This window comes from Dermochelys coriacea, chromosome 13, assembly GCF_009764565.3.
Source record: "Dermochelys coriacea isolate rDerCor1 chromosome 13, rDerCor1.pri.v4, whole genome shotgun sequence".
Lineage (NCBI taxonomy): Eukaryota > Metazoa > Chordata > Testudines > Dermochelyidae > Dermochelys > Dermochelys coriacea.
Window position 1 is genome coordinate 36,497,185 of NC_050080.1, and position 15,478 is coordinate 36,512,662.

A 15,478-nucleotide genomic window follows, 5' to 3' on the forward strand; every position below is an offset into this window, starting at 1 on the left:
TTACATTGAGAAATAGCATGCAACTATTCCCTCGATTCAGGATTGATCTAGGTGGTCTTACAGGAGACTTACAATTCTACTTACAATTCATTTTTGGATATGAAGATCCACTTCTGTTGCACATAGAATGTAGATCTGTTCAGGAAGAAGTGCCCATTTTCACCTAAATATTTTTCAGTGTGGAACAGACTCTTTTCTACTTATATTTGGAAAATATAGAACTTTTAGGGAAAGAAAATATGAATTGCAATACTCTGAAAATTCATAAAAATATTTATATTTTGAAATATTTGGAAAGAACTGTTTCCTTTTATCTAAATTTCCACTCTTTCTTTCTTTCTTTCTTTCTTTCTTTCTTAGAAAAACAGTAATAAATGTAGAAGAATTTAAAATAAATAAATTTAGGGATATTATGAGCTCTTTTTCCATGAAAATAGAAATACTGAAAATATATGAAAGTATGTTTACTGTTTATATATTAACAATGAAAAAGACTCTAAAAATGCAACATAAAATTTTCCCTCCTGTATTTATAACCTCACATTTATATCAGGATTAAGACAAAAGGACACCAAAGTCAAGTTTACTTTAAACTGCAAAATTAGAAATAGACATATCATGTAAAAATAAACCAATTCCTTGAAAAGCAAGAATTAAATATAATTAACCACTCTAATGAGAAGTCATATACAGGAATTTCCCTTTTTAACGTCCTCTCGCATAACGTTGTTTCAATGTTACGTCCCTGCTCCATTACAGAACATGCTCGTTTAAAGTTGTGCAATGCTTTGCTATAATGTCATTTGGCCGCCTGCTTTGTCCATGGCTGGCAGCCCCCCATCAGCTCCCCTACACCCAGTCCCAGCACCTCCCACCCGCAGACGGACGCCATGGATCAGCGCCTTCCCCTGCTCCCTCCGCCTCCTGCTTGCGGCAATCAGCTGCCTTGCAGCGTTCAGGAGGCTGGGGGGAGAAGCGAGGACGTGGCACACAGCCTCTCCCCTGCCTCCTGCCCGCAGCAATCATCTGGATTGCAGCTTCCTGTGTGACTTGAAAGCTCGTCTCTCTCACCAACTAGCGTTGGTCCAATAAAAGATATGACCTCACCCAACTTGCCTCTCTAATGTCCTGGGACTGACACAATTACAACAGCACTGCATACAACTTTTACATATTCATTCAGGTTTAAATAATAAAAAGACACCTACCTGAGGCTCTCTGTCCCCCAACACATCATCAATAATACAGCAATATCCCAACAGTATAATCATTTCAGGAAGAACTTAGGCGTGCACTTTTATCCTTCTGTTGAGCAAACCTTCAGTTTGCTCAGAAAACCACATCAAAGAGATGACATATGGGCACTCTCAAGAGAGGAGAAAGATTGAAAATCCTGTCTGATCAAACATTCAATCACCAGGCCTTCCAACCTCTAAACCCAATTGGAACAGAGATACAAATAAAAATAGCAAACTACTACAGCCATATAAACTAAAAATCTGACAATCAAACAACAACTCAATGAAAAAATGCTTTGATAACTCAATCAGAGTTTTTATCCTGAATAATAAGAAGCCAGGGACCCCACTAGGGACTTTGCTATGGCTACTGATTTTATGTGCAAAGTTCTCAGATAGTATGCAGATGGGTAGCAATACATCACAGATAGATAGATTAGATTCCAATCTTAATTACATTGATATATGTATAGTATATGTGTAGTAATTACATTTTTTCTTGAGTTATGTTTGTCTGGATTTTTACTAGTGTAAATTATACAATTAAAACTGTCATCAGATGATTATATTTATAAAGAAACAGATACTGAAATTGCTAACAAAGGAGAAATGTGGACATTTTATTCTTGCTGAATAACCTCCAATTTATCAGCTTCCTCAGTGCTTCTTTCACCGCCTTGTTCCTCATGCTGTAGATGATTGGATTCATCACTGGAGGCAACATGGAATAGAGAATACCCACCATGAGATCCAGACTTGAGGTTGAGCTGGAGGTGAGTTTCAGGTGGGCAGAAGTGGCAGTGAAAAGTAACAGGGAGACTACAGTAAGGTGAGGGAGGCAGGTGGAGAAGGCTTTATGATGGGCCTGCTTAGAGGGGATCCTCAGCACTGTGGTGAAGATCTGAACATATGTCACAATTATGAAAACAAAGCAGCATGAGACTACAGATACACCAAAGATGAGAGCCCCAACTTCACTGAGGTACAAGTCAGAGCAGGTGATCTTGAGGAGCTGGGGGATTTCACAGAAGAACTGATCTACCACATTGCCTCCACAGAAGGATATTGCAAACATGTTCCCGGTGTGCAGTGCAGAGTACAGAAGACCACTGATCCAGGCACTGGCTGCCATTTGGACACAAGCTTTCCTGTTCATCACTCTCTCATAGTGCAAGTGGTTGGCAGATGGCGACATATCGATCGTATGCCATGATGGTGAGTAAGGCAAAATTTGCTGAAGCAAAGAATATGTAAAAAAAAACTTGGGCAATGCATCCAGAATAAGAAATAGACTTGGTGTTCATGAGGGAATTGGCCATGGATTTGGGAACAGGGACAGAGATGGAGCCAAGGTCTAGGATGGCCAGATTCATCAGGAAGAAGTACATGGGGGTGTGAAGATGGTGGTCGAGGGCTATGGCTGTGATGATGAGAAGATTCCCCATCAGGGCTGTCAGGTAAATTACCAGGAACACCACAAAGTGCAAAATCTGTAGCTCCCGAAAATCAGAGAATCCCAGGAGAAGGAACTCGGTCATGGTGGTTCGGTTGAACATTTTCTTCCTCAGTATATTGTGTGATGGCTGTGGAGGGAATGAGAAGGGTTATAGCCAGGATTAAAGCAACAGAGGGAATGACCCTGTTTCCCCGCTCCCTAATATCTCATTGTATGAATGTCATAGGTGCCCAGCACTTGTGACTTATAAATGAGTAAGAGAAGATAGTGTGCCTCGCCTCTGACAATCAATCAGTCGTGTTATCACACTAGTGTAAATTGGGTCAGCTTCTTGAAAGTCAATGGAGCTTCCTCACATTCCTCCTTTGCGGTCTTGGCCCAAGGTGTGGCTTGATAAAATGCAGTACGGAGGATGGAACAAGTACAGCCCAAATCCAACAAGTCTTGTACAGATGGTCCCTCCATTGTGACCCTCAACAAGCTCACAGCTTGGCCATGAAACTGGTATAGTAAAATGCTAACACAGCCTGTTTCCCACTTTGCAGGGCAATATGACTTAAATTCCTCCAGCTTTTCAAGTGGCAGCTCATCTGTAAATGTTCTACCCCAAGCTCTGGGCCTAGATGACCTGCTGCCTACTTCCAAATTGATTTATGGTACCAAATCCCAGCTGCATTTCTGCCCACTTGTAAGAAAGGTCTGGCACCATGTCTCAGTTACTGCTGTGCTGTGTCATTTACTCTGTGCGGTGCTGTGCAGTAGATGTCAGGACAATTGCACTCTATCCTTGTCTCTCCCTGTCACCAGCTGTGTGACCTTAGGCCAGTTATTTCCTCTCTTTCTGACTCTGTTTCCCGTCCCTCCCTTTCTCTGCCATGTCTACTAGGACTTTACGGTCTTTTGGAGAGGGGCTGTGGGCCAGTGTTTTAAAGGTATTGAGATGCCTACTAGGGTTTTCAAAAACATCAGTTCACCCAACACCCCTTTAAATAATGAGATGTAGGCTCCCAGGTGCTTCTGAACATCCCATAAAGCACCTAAATACCATTGAAAATGTAGCCCCATGTTTTGTTATGTGTAAGTTCCATACATCCATTTACCCCATTTACACTCAGCCAGCATAAGTGTGGAGCTAGACTAGGGGGTGTGGGTTCAACTACCAGTGAGTTCCCACATGTCCCTGAATTAGGTCAGCATAGACAGGCTTTGGCTGCTAGTTCAATGCTAACCCAGGGTTTAAAGGAGCTAATCTGTATAATACATACTAAGTGCGCTATTGGCTTTACAGGTTTTGCAGTTGTTACCTCCTTGTTGTCCCCTTGAAAGAGAAATCACACAGATGCAATAGAACAAATAGGTTAAAATCAAGATTTTATCGATCAATATTCATGTTCCCCAATTTATTTAAAGTTTAAGTCTGGCTGAAAATTTTCAACTGTGTTCTTTTTATTGGAAATTGTTTTTTTCAAGTAAACAACAACAGCAAGAACAAATCTCTGAATCTCTCCACTTTTCTCAAACATGTTGGGTTTATTTGGTAAGGAAACTGAAAATCTATTTTCAGCAGATGGATTTCATTTACCAAAAACTGAAAAAAAAAATGGATCTTGGTTTTTCAGTGAAAAGTTAAAATTTTCCTGATGGGTGGAAAAATTCCAATCAGCAATTGATATTTGATTAAACTTAGAGTAAAATTATTAATGAGTTTATATACTAATTAATATTTATCATCTTAATTTTCCCCTGTATGTTGATCCCCCAGCAAATTTAATTGAAATTGCAAACTTACTGTACTGGTCTTTGTGGATTTTATCCCGAAATACAACACATCGAGTCATCCAGCAGTAGAATTATTTTTGTCTGTATCTATCTCTACACCAGAATCTAGAAGATAAGGGCACAGGTATCTGAGAGTCCTTTCCCCACCTCGCTCTGTGACAGAAGAAGACTCAAACCTGTTGCTCTCTGCAGCTGAGCTGTGTGTTGTTGGCTTTGAGCATCACTGGCATTAAAAGGACTGATGATGCAGGGAGGTGATTTATCCATACATATTTCCTAAAGGCTAGTGGGACTCACTCTTTGGAGCCCTGCACAGCTCAGCACAGGCCCAGAGGCAAGTGCCTAGATGCCTAGGTGATAAAGCCAAAAGGGCCATTCTGTCTCTCTAGTCTGACCCCAGCATAACACCAGGGTTCCTTGATTCCAGCCCAGCTTCGGTGTTATCTCTGGGCCAGGATTAAGCGATGGAGACAGGCACCTACTGGGATTTCTCAATTCTCCTAAGGGAGCCAGGTGGCTAAATGCCATTGTCGTTCAGTGGGAGTTTGGCACCTAATTTGCTCAGATGCTATTGTAAAACTTAATAGGAACTTAAAACCCCTTTGCAATCCTGCCTTCACATCTATATTGTTAACTTCCAAGGACTGGGCTTCTTCTGAATTTCAGAAAATGAGGCCTGGGATTTGCAATAGAGCCTATAGGAATAAGGCATGATATCTTGGGCTCCTAACTCTCTTGAGAATCCTGCCCTCAAATAGTAACAAGTATAGCCAGATATCTAGAGAAGGGAGGTCAAGATGCCAAGACCTTCTGTGATCTAAACCTGGCTGTGCAACTATATTACATCAACTCTTTGTGCCTCAGTTTACCAAAAAAGTTAATCAGAGTATAATCATTGAGACTGGATGAATAATTCATAATGAATCATTTATTTAGAGATGATCCATGATTCAGTTTTGTTTGAGTTCTTAATGAACTTTCACAGATCTGGGTCTTTTTTTCCTCCCAACTGGATTTGTCTATTTTCCACAGAAACACAGGAATCACCAGAGTCCAGTGCCCTGGGTCTGATGGAGCCATCACCCGATGCTGCATCACCCACAGTTTGGAAGAATGGGAGATGGGGAGAACTTCCCCAGTACAGTAGCGTCATTTGCCTGAATCTGCAGAAAGCCTGACAATGGGTCTGGGAGAGGGGAACTGCCCCAGTCATCTCCTTGGGGTTTGAACTCAAAGCCCCACTGCTGTGGAGGACCCCATCAAACCTGCCCCAGCAGGGAGCTCTGTGTGCAGAAGGAGGGGAAGAGCACAGTGGTCCCAAATCCCTCACCCAAGCAGACACACCCTGGCTGGGGAGGTAAGGACTGGGGAAGACCACTGCTGCCCCCTGCCTGTCTGTGGGCACCTTGCCGATCCCAAGGGGTGGGGGCGAGTCACCTGCTGCCTCTTCTGGGAGGGAGCAGGGGTCCCATGTCACTGTCCCAGACTTTCTTTGAGGGGCCCCCCCACCACTGCCACTCTACATGGGAATAGGGTCAAGGGGGAAGAGCCCCATGCATGGCCCTGGAGTGTCTGAATCCAACCCTGAGAGTCAGCAGAGCTTTATGGGACTAAATGTGCCTCTTTTCTCGGGCTCCTGGGAACAGCCCTGCTCAGAGCAGTGACTCCTAGAGGGACCAGCCCCGGTTGCTGTAGAGAGAGGGGCAGGAACCCCCCAAAGGATAATTCTGCACCAACCTCCATATCAGGGAGGTTCCTGTGAGTTATTGGCTGGTTGAAGACCTGTACCATGGTGGTTTAATTCGTTTTTTGATCTAATCTAACTGTAGAGGCTCTCGTGATCCATGTCAATGTCCAACCCTGCTGAGCTCTTTGTCTCATAAGATCTTGTGGCTGTGAGTTCCCCAGATTAACTGTGAGTTTAGCAGGTCTTGACAGAGGCTTGATACTTCAAACCCTGGGGGTGGAAGGTGAATCCACACGAACATTCCTCTGGGTCTTTACTGGCTCAACTAACTGGGAGTGGGAAGCAGTGGAGGGAAAGGGGGGTGATGTTCTAAAGGGACATTCTTTTGTTGGACTTTCCCACCACCAGGTGGGAAACTGAGGCAAAGGACTCTGCCCAACACACTGTGGGGTCAGGTTGGCTGATGATGGCATGTTTGTGAATGTACTTGTGGTGTTTTCCTGAACTAATGCTTGGTTCCCTTTCCTGTTAATAAAAGTTCACTTTTGTTATACACAGACTCAGTGCTTGCAAGAGACACTCAGGGGTGGTGGGCGTGACCCAGTTCTGTGTTGTAGAGTTAAGAGGAACCACTAGATATTGAACTCAGCCCTTGTTGCTCTCAACTTCATCTGGCAGAAGGGAATTTAAGAACATGAATGTGAAATTACAGTCTGAACTCTTTTAGACTTTTAGCATCAATGTAATGAAAATATCTGCTGCTTGTCAGAATTCTCTCCCCTCCCCACCCCTGGAAAATTTTCAGTTGTCACAGTAAACGCCAAATGGGATTCTCTGACATTCAGCAGATGCAGATTTTGCACTCTGTGATGTTTCTAGTTCTTTACTTGGCAACCCTGCTGGGGAATCTTCCCATCATCACAGCAGTAGCCCTTGACCACCATCTTCACACCCCCATGTACTTCTTCTTTGTGAATCTGTCCAAACCAGACCTTGGTACCATCTCTGTCACCGTCCCCATGGCCAATTCCCTTTTGATGATAGTAAACCAAGTGCCAATGCTGGCCGACACTGTAGGCACTAGCTAAGAAATGATAAACTCAGACCTGGAAACCAAACCAATTCACCCATAGGTCAGATTTGTTCAAAATAGGTACTAGTCTTATCAGAATGTATTTAGTGTTTAGACTCTGTGAAATGCATGTAAGTTGCTGCCTGCAGTAATCTGATTTGCAATGTCTGTATTCCATGCTGTAAGGAAATATGAAAGTTTTGCTTTATGACTTTGAAGATGCTTGCTCTGAATTTGTGAACCTAGGCATGGGAACATCCACCTCTCCTCCCTCCACCCTGCCCCCATTAAGGAGGCCTAACAAGATTAAATGGGTCATTAAGGAACAGAGATTCACAAAGGATTGGTGAGTGGCCCTAGCACACCTTTGGAAACGCTATGTGCAAGGGAGCTCATCTCATAGATAGGAAGATACATGCCTTCGCTACAAAATTATGTTGACCTACCATACGTTGGCATACAGCCACCGCGGTAATTACATTGCTTTTGCGTGTCCATACTATGCTCATTGTGTCGGTGGTGCACATCCTGCAGCGCATGCATCTATGCAGGGAGCAGTGCACCATGATTAGCTAGCTCACTGTGCAACTCGCCACATCTAGCCCAGGGTGTCTGGGGAAGATTTGAGTCATGCAGGGGTGACTGGGAACATGATTTCCACATCCCATAATGCAACATTCTCCATCCCATAATTTTATCTGCATCCCATAATATTTTAAGTGTCTTTTCAAAAATCCTCACTGGCCTGCACATCCCTCCTCTCTGTGCTCTATCTCTATCTCCATCCAAAGCATGGATCTTGCACAGCTCTGCATTATTCTGATGAGCATTGTGAGCACAGGATATCTGATTCTGCAGCATTTTCAGAGCTGCCAAAGCAGCCGTGGGGAACACGATGATTCCTTGGAGGCTAGATTGCAGTGGAACATAGAAAGAAACAATTCAAAGTTATTGGTGATCATGGAGCAGCAGCAGATGGTGGAGCACCAGTTCTGGGCTTGAGAAATGAGCACCAACTGGTGGGATCTCATTGTCATGAAGGTTTGGGATGATGAACAGTGGGTGCAGAACTTGTGGATTCACAAGGCAGAGTTTGCCCCAGCTCTGCACCATAGTGACACCAAATAAAAGCTACACTTAGAGTGGAGAAGAGAATCACAATCGCTGTGGAAAATTGCAACACCCAGTTGCTACTGATCAGTCAGGAATCAATTTGAAGCTGGGAAATCTACTGTGAGAGCTGTAGTGATGCAAGTGTGCAGAGCCATTTATCACATCATATTCACAGGAGTGTGACTGTGGGCAATGTGAAAGGGATAGTGGATGGATTTGCAGCAATGGTGTTCCTAAACTGCAGTGGAGCAATAGATGGCACTCATGTCCCTATTTTGGCAACAGACCACCTTGCCACAGAGTACATCAGCAGAAAGAACTACTTTTCTATGGTACTGCAAGCTCTGGTGAATTACTGGGGATGCTTTACTGACATAGCTGCATATAAGAAGAGCTCAACATGGAGCTATTTGGCTCAGGGAGGATTTGAAAGACCATTTCAATAGTGAGCCAGAGTAATGTGTGTTGCTGTAGTGTGCTCTGCCTGGCATTGCTCTTTTGCATCCCAGTATGAACCTTGTAATGAGTGCTGTGTGCGTAGCAATATAAGATGCAAATACACCTATAACTATTATCTGTGAATGATGTTAGCCCAGGCCAGCATACATTGTGAACTAATAAAGAAAAGATAAGTTTAAAAAATACTTTTATGCCATACCCATGCAAATAGACACATCTATAACTGAATAAAACTTAGGTTTCAGAGTAGCAGCCGTGTTAGTCTGTATTCGCAAAAAGAAAAGGAGTACTTGTGGCACCTTAAAGACTAACAAATTTATTAGAGCATAAGCTTTCGTGAGCTACAGCTCACTTCATCGGATGCATTTGGTGGAAAAAACAGAGGAGAGATATTACACACACACAGAGAACATGAAACAATGGGTTTATCATACACACTGTAAGGAGAGTGATCACTTAAGATAAGCCATCACCAACAGCGGGGGGGGAAGGAGGAAAACCTTTCATGGTGACAAGCAGGTAGGCTAATTCCAGCAGTTAACAAGAATATCAGAGGAACAGGGGGGTGGGGTGGGAGGGAGAAATACCATGGGGAAATAGTTTTACTTTGTGTAATGACTCATCCATTCCCAGTCTCTATTCAAGCCTAAGTTAATTGTATCCAGTTTGCAAATTAATTCCAATTCAGCAGTCTCTCGTTGGAGTCTGTTTTTGAAGCTTTTTTGTTGAAGTATAGCCACTCTTAGGTCTGTGATCGAGTGACCAGAGATTGAAGTGTTCTCCAACTGGTTTTTGAATGTTATAATTCTTGAATTCTTGAATTCTCCAACTGGTTTTTGAATGTTATAATTCTTGAATTCTTGAATGTTATAATTCTCTGTGTGTGTGTATATAAATCTCTCCTCTGTTTTTTCCACCAAATGCATCCGATGAAGTGAGCTGTAGCTCACGAAAGCTTATGCTCTAATAAATTTGTTAGTCTTTAAGGTGCCACAAGTACTCCTTTTCTTTTTGAATAAAACTTAATAAATAATGGGAAAAAGAACATTTGAAGGGGAAAGAACAGTAATTTCCATTTCACAGACACATATACCAACCATGTCTCTCACAGGTCAGTGTATGTGAAGCTGTGATTGCCTGGATTCTCCCCCCGGGTGGAGTGGTGGGGTAGTACAACAGCCCCGGATGCCACATGGAATGTATGTGGGGCTGTGAAGGGAGGTCCCAGAATTCAGTTCTCTATAGGCTGCAGAGGGAGGCAAGCACAGGACTGTTGAACCTCAAGGTCAACAAGAGTCTTCAGCATGTCTGTTTGCTGCTTGAGAAGCTCTATCCCAGGGGTCTCAAACTCAAATGACCACGAGGGCCACATGAGGACTAGTACATTGGCCCCAGGGCCGCACCACTGACCATCCCCGCATGCTGCCCTGGCCCTGCCCCCACTCCACCACTTATATGAGGCCCTACCACTGCCCTGCCTCTTCCCACCCCTTCCCTGCCCCCATTCCAACCCTTCCCCGAAATCCCCACCCCAACTTTGCCCCTTCCCTGCCCCCAAGGGGTACAGGAGGGGTGCAGGGTGCAGCAGGAGGCTCAGGGCAGGGGGTCAGGGTGCAGGAGGGGTGCAGCAGGGGGCTCAGGGCAGAGGGTCGGGGTGCAGAAGGGGTGTGGGGTGCAGCAGGGGGCTCAGGGCAGGGCGTTGGGGTGAAGGAGGGGTGCGGCAGGGGGCTTAGGGCAGGGGGTTTGGCTGTAGGAGGGGTTTTAGGGGGGCGGGTCTGGCCCGGCACGCACTGCAGGCTGGGCAGGCTCCCTGCCTGCCTGCCCTGTCCCTGCGCCACTGCAGGAAGCAGCCAGAACCTCGGGAGGGTGGGGCCAAAAGGGTCTGTGTGTTGCCCTGGCCGCTCCTCCAGGTACCTCCCCCGAAGCTCCCATTGGCTGGGAACACGGTGGCCAGTGGGAGCTTTGGGGAGGTACCTGAAGGAGCGGCCAGGGCAACACACAGACCCCTGTGCTCCCCCCCGCCAGGTCTCGGCCACTTTCTAGTGTGGCGCGGGGGCAAGGTAGGCAGGCAGGGAGGCTGCCCTGGCCCTGGTGCGCACTGGGCTGGAGGTGCTTTAGGTAAACACAGGCGGGAGGGGGCGGGGGGGGGGGGCTGTGGGGAGCTGGTGGACCACAGAAAATAACCCCACAGGCTGCATGTTTGAGACCTCTGCTCTAGCATCTCCTGCTGCATGTCCCTCTCCTTTTTCCAGCACCTTTCTCCTCTCTACTCTATTCCTGGCCATGCTGTCCGTGATTCTCTAAGCCCTGTGCTCAGCATTTGAGGCAGCAGAGGCTTACGGGGTCTCCTGTGACATGTTATCTTGCGTCCTCTTCCTTCTCCTCCTTATCTGGCTGAGCCACTCCACTGGTGTGGATGGAGAGGCCCTCAAGGCCACATTGCCAGCTGCAAAAGGTACAATGCACAGAGGTACTACTGTGTGAATCTAATCATGAGATAAATGGAAACTTGGTATACTGAATTCTCTCCCCTTGATCCACACAAGTTACAAGCACTACATTCTTAATTCTCCTTGGGATTCATAGAGCACATCAGCAATCTCAGCCACAGAGAGGATGGCCCTTCGGGGAGGGAGGGAGTTGGGGAAATAAGGGGGGATAGCTCGCAGGCCTGAGTATATGCACATAGAGCAATTGAACTGAATGCTGGCACTGTTTTCCACAGGCTCTGGGGATTTTAGCAGATGTCTCACTCCTGAGGGTAACGGAGGCTAAAGGAAACATCTCCTGCAGGCATCTGGCTGCAGACCATGGCCATGCTAGCTTGTCTACTGCAATGGTGCCTGCTGAAGTAATCGCTCAGTGTTAGAACATCTAAGGGCCAGATTTTTAATATCATGTAGGTGTCTAGGAAGATTTTTAAAAGCCTTTAGACGCCTAATTCCCATTGACATCAAAGTGTTTTGAAGATCCCAGAGGTGTCTAAATACTTTTGTTGCATCTGATGAAGTGGCTGTAGCCCACGAAAGCTTATGCTCAAATAAATGTGTTAGTCTCTAAGGTGCCACAAGTACTCCTGTTCTTTTTGTGAAATACTTTAAAAATCAGACAGTAATTCCTTCTGTGATTCTAGCCCTGGAAGTCTGAAATCCCCTAAGAGGCTTTGACAATATCATCCCAGAAAACTAGAAAAAGAGTCAGAACCTCTGTTTCTGAGCCCTTCCAGAGACTGAGGGCTTTGTAAACAGCATCCATATCCAGAAATGGGTTCTACAAATGGCCCTGTCTCTTTATAATGAGCCAAAAACAGATCCCAGGATTGTGGGTCATGGTGGCCTTCAGAAATGGACTGGGATCTTTGTGCAGTTCCTAGAAGACGTGTCCCCACCACACAAACATCAACATCACTGGAACTATATTTGCACCCTGGAGTTCCATCACTACAAAGGTGTCAAGGAGTACAGAGAAAGGAATCCTCTGTCATATATAGCAAGGTTCTCTCCAGGGCAGGGTAGAAGCATATTTCCAGGGAATGGTAAGTGGGAGAGGATTGCCCAGCTGCCACCTTCACTTCTATATGTACTACTGAAAAATATCCAACTTCAGACCCTTGGGCTAATGATCTGGCCACTCAGGGTTAGGGCGTTGCAAAGAAAAGTAGGATACAAGGGGAAAAGACAGAAATCTGTGTATTAAGGCTGTATATTCAAAGGGTTAAAGGGAGCTAGGTGTCTAACTCCCCTTGTGCAACCAATGGGAGGTGGACACCTAATTCCATGAAGCCACTCTGAATATCTGAGTCGCAGCTCACAGTCTGGAGCAAGAGTCCACTGTATCATTTGTGTCATGTTCTGCAGCAGCCACAGTCCCTTGTTTCTGCTGTAATTGCACAGGATGCTGCAGAGTCAGTTACAGGCCCTTCCACGGGGCCAAGCCCATCCCTGGTGCATCTCCATGGAGCTCAGTTGATTTGTGCCCAAGATAAATTTGGCCCATTCTCAGGGGCTTGTGTTCTATCCACTCTTCTGCTAATGCCCATTAGGAGTAATCACTGCTCTGTGTCCCTTGTAGGGGTTCCCTGGGGAATTCCCCACTCAGTCTGATTGCTTTGGTTGCTATCAGTACCTGAATCCCTGGGCTGATGATATGTTCCTTGCACATGATGCAGAAGTTTAACAATGTGGGAGGGCCTGGGAATAGACTGTGACTCAACAAGGTGTCTTTAGAGAGCAGGACAGTCCCTGGCCTTAGCTCCCACTGGACATTTGAAAGGAGAGGCGGACACAGTTCACACCCTATTTCTATGTGAATGCTAGAGACATTTTACAGCAGGAGAGAACAGGTTGTCTGGGGAGACAAAAGATGAAGCAGCTGCTTTCACCTCTAAGTCCCCTGTTTACACCCAGCCCCACTGAACAGTGGCCAAGAGGTTGATCCACAAAAGGATTTTGGTGTCTAAGTCTAAAATTGACATCCTGAAAACCTCTTCTGAGCTGTCGCTTAACCGTGTAGGCACCTACATTTCCCTGCATGAAGTCCAAAATTGTCTCAGACTGTAGTGGTTTGCAGATGGTGACTTATCAGTTATGTAAAACCAAAGTTTGCTCCATTAAGCTCCTCTGGAAATCATAGATTTAATGTTTCTGAAGTTTAAAGAAGCCCAGGCCTTTGAACTTAACAAGATAGACACAAGGCCAGGACTACAAAGGGGTTTGGGCATCTAACTATTCTAATAAGTTCCCAATGGTATTTTCAAAAGCACCTAAACAGGTTATGTGCCTAACTCCCATGGGACTTAGCCACTTGGCTTACTTAGGAGCTTTAAAAAATCCCACTAGGCACCTGGCTCTATCTTTAGTTGCCTAAATCCCTTTGCAACTCTGGCCCATAGATTACATAGAAGCTGGGCTGCTATCAGGAAACTCTGGGGGAGATTCTAGGGACTGTGCTATGCCGGGGTTAAATTACAGGATAATAATGGTACGTTTTGAATTTAAAATTGATGAATTCATGAACTTTGGCCTCTGGGCCTCTGCTTCTGAGCTGTGCAGGGCTCCAGGGAATGTTTACCCTCCAGCCCTTACAAATTAGACATGGACAAATCACCTTCCTGCAGTGTTGGTTGTCTAACGCCGGTGACGATCAAAGCCAGCTACACACAGCTCATCTGCAGAGAGCAACAATCAGTTCTGTCTCAAAAGCCATGTCTGTTCTACGGGGGCTGTAGCAGCTTAGCTACAGCATGGTAGATATGCCAGACTAACCCTGGAGAGTAGACACTGCCTGCGGTGATGGAAAGGGGGGTTATGTAGGAATATCACCTCCCCAAGTTATAGGTGCTAGATCATCACATGTATTTTTCCATTAATTTTCCTCCATCTACACCAGGGGTGAAAGCAGCATAGCTACACCACTCCAGGGTGAGATTTTATAGTCCTGAGTGGTATAGCTATATTGATCTACATTTAAAGTGTTCAGCAGGTAAGAGTGAGGGGTTGAAAGGATTTTTAGGCATTACAGTGGTGGGAAAAATGTAGATAGATAGATAGATGTATGGGGATAGATAGATAGATAGATAGATAGATAGATAGATAGATAGATATTGAAAAAAGAATCCAGGCATTGGATGACAGAATGCATCACAATTTGGGAAAAAATCCACAAACTCCAGCACAGTAAGTTTGCTATTTCAATTAAATATTGTTGGGGATTAATATAGAGGGGAAATTTAAGAACATAAATATGAATTGCAATCTGAACTCTTTCAAGATTTTTACTATCAGTTTAATCAAATGCCCGGTCAGAATATTTCCCCCTTTTGGAAAATGCTGAATTTTTCTTAAAAAAAATCTGATTTTTCTTTTCTTTTTTTTTTCCAGTTGTGGACAATCAAAATTTTTCAGCTGAAAGCTGAAAAATTGAAGATGAAAATTATGGTTTTAGTAGTAAAACAGACACATTCTGAGAAAAAAAATCTTTAGGTGAAAAAAGCCAAATTTCCATAAAAAATATCAACAGAAAATTTGCAATGAGCCTTAAACTTTAAAGAAGTGTGGTGGACATTAATACTGCCTAATTAGAGCATAAATTCAACCAACTTCATTCTAGTGCAACTTTGTACATTTCTGTTTCAAAGCATAACACCAACAGACCCTCGTCATCAGTGGGCAGGATCTAACCTAGGACCTCTGGAGATAAATGAATGAGTTTCTAGCGCATGAGCTAAAAGCCACAAACGCTGTAGAGCGGACTCATTAATCACTAAATATCTTAGTGCCACTAGTTAGGACAGAACACTACACCCAGGAGGAATGTGGGTTACAAAAGCAATAATTACACAAAGATAAAAATTGAAAGGGGAAAATAAGACACCGAAAGGTCAAAGTGACTGGCCCAAGGTCAGAGAGCAGGTCAGTGACAGAGCCAAGCAAAGAACCTAAGTCTGCTGATGGCCACAATGCTGCACAGCACACACCTAAATTCACAGAAGTAAACAATACCACCCAAGAGTGACCGAGGTGATCTCCAAGCTAGATCATCCTGCCTTGCTGATGGAAGCACAGATAGTATTTGATGTCGTAAATCAGTTTCTAACCAAGCAGCAGGCCATCTACATGCTGTTGTGGTGGAATCGTAACAGACAAGTTGACATTTTGGAGGCGGGGTGAGTCTAT

At 44.7% G+C, this 15,478-nt stretch overlaps 2 pseudogenes; one reads left to right on the forward strand and one right to left on the reverse strand.

The window, feature by feature from the left end:
- The window catches only part of LOC119841836, a 362,869-nt pseudogene that overhangs the window by 209,346 nt on the left and 138,045 nt on the right, over window positions 1-15,478 (forward strand).
- LOC119841624 lies at window positions 1,834-2,827 on the reverse strand (annotated as a pseudogene).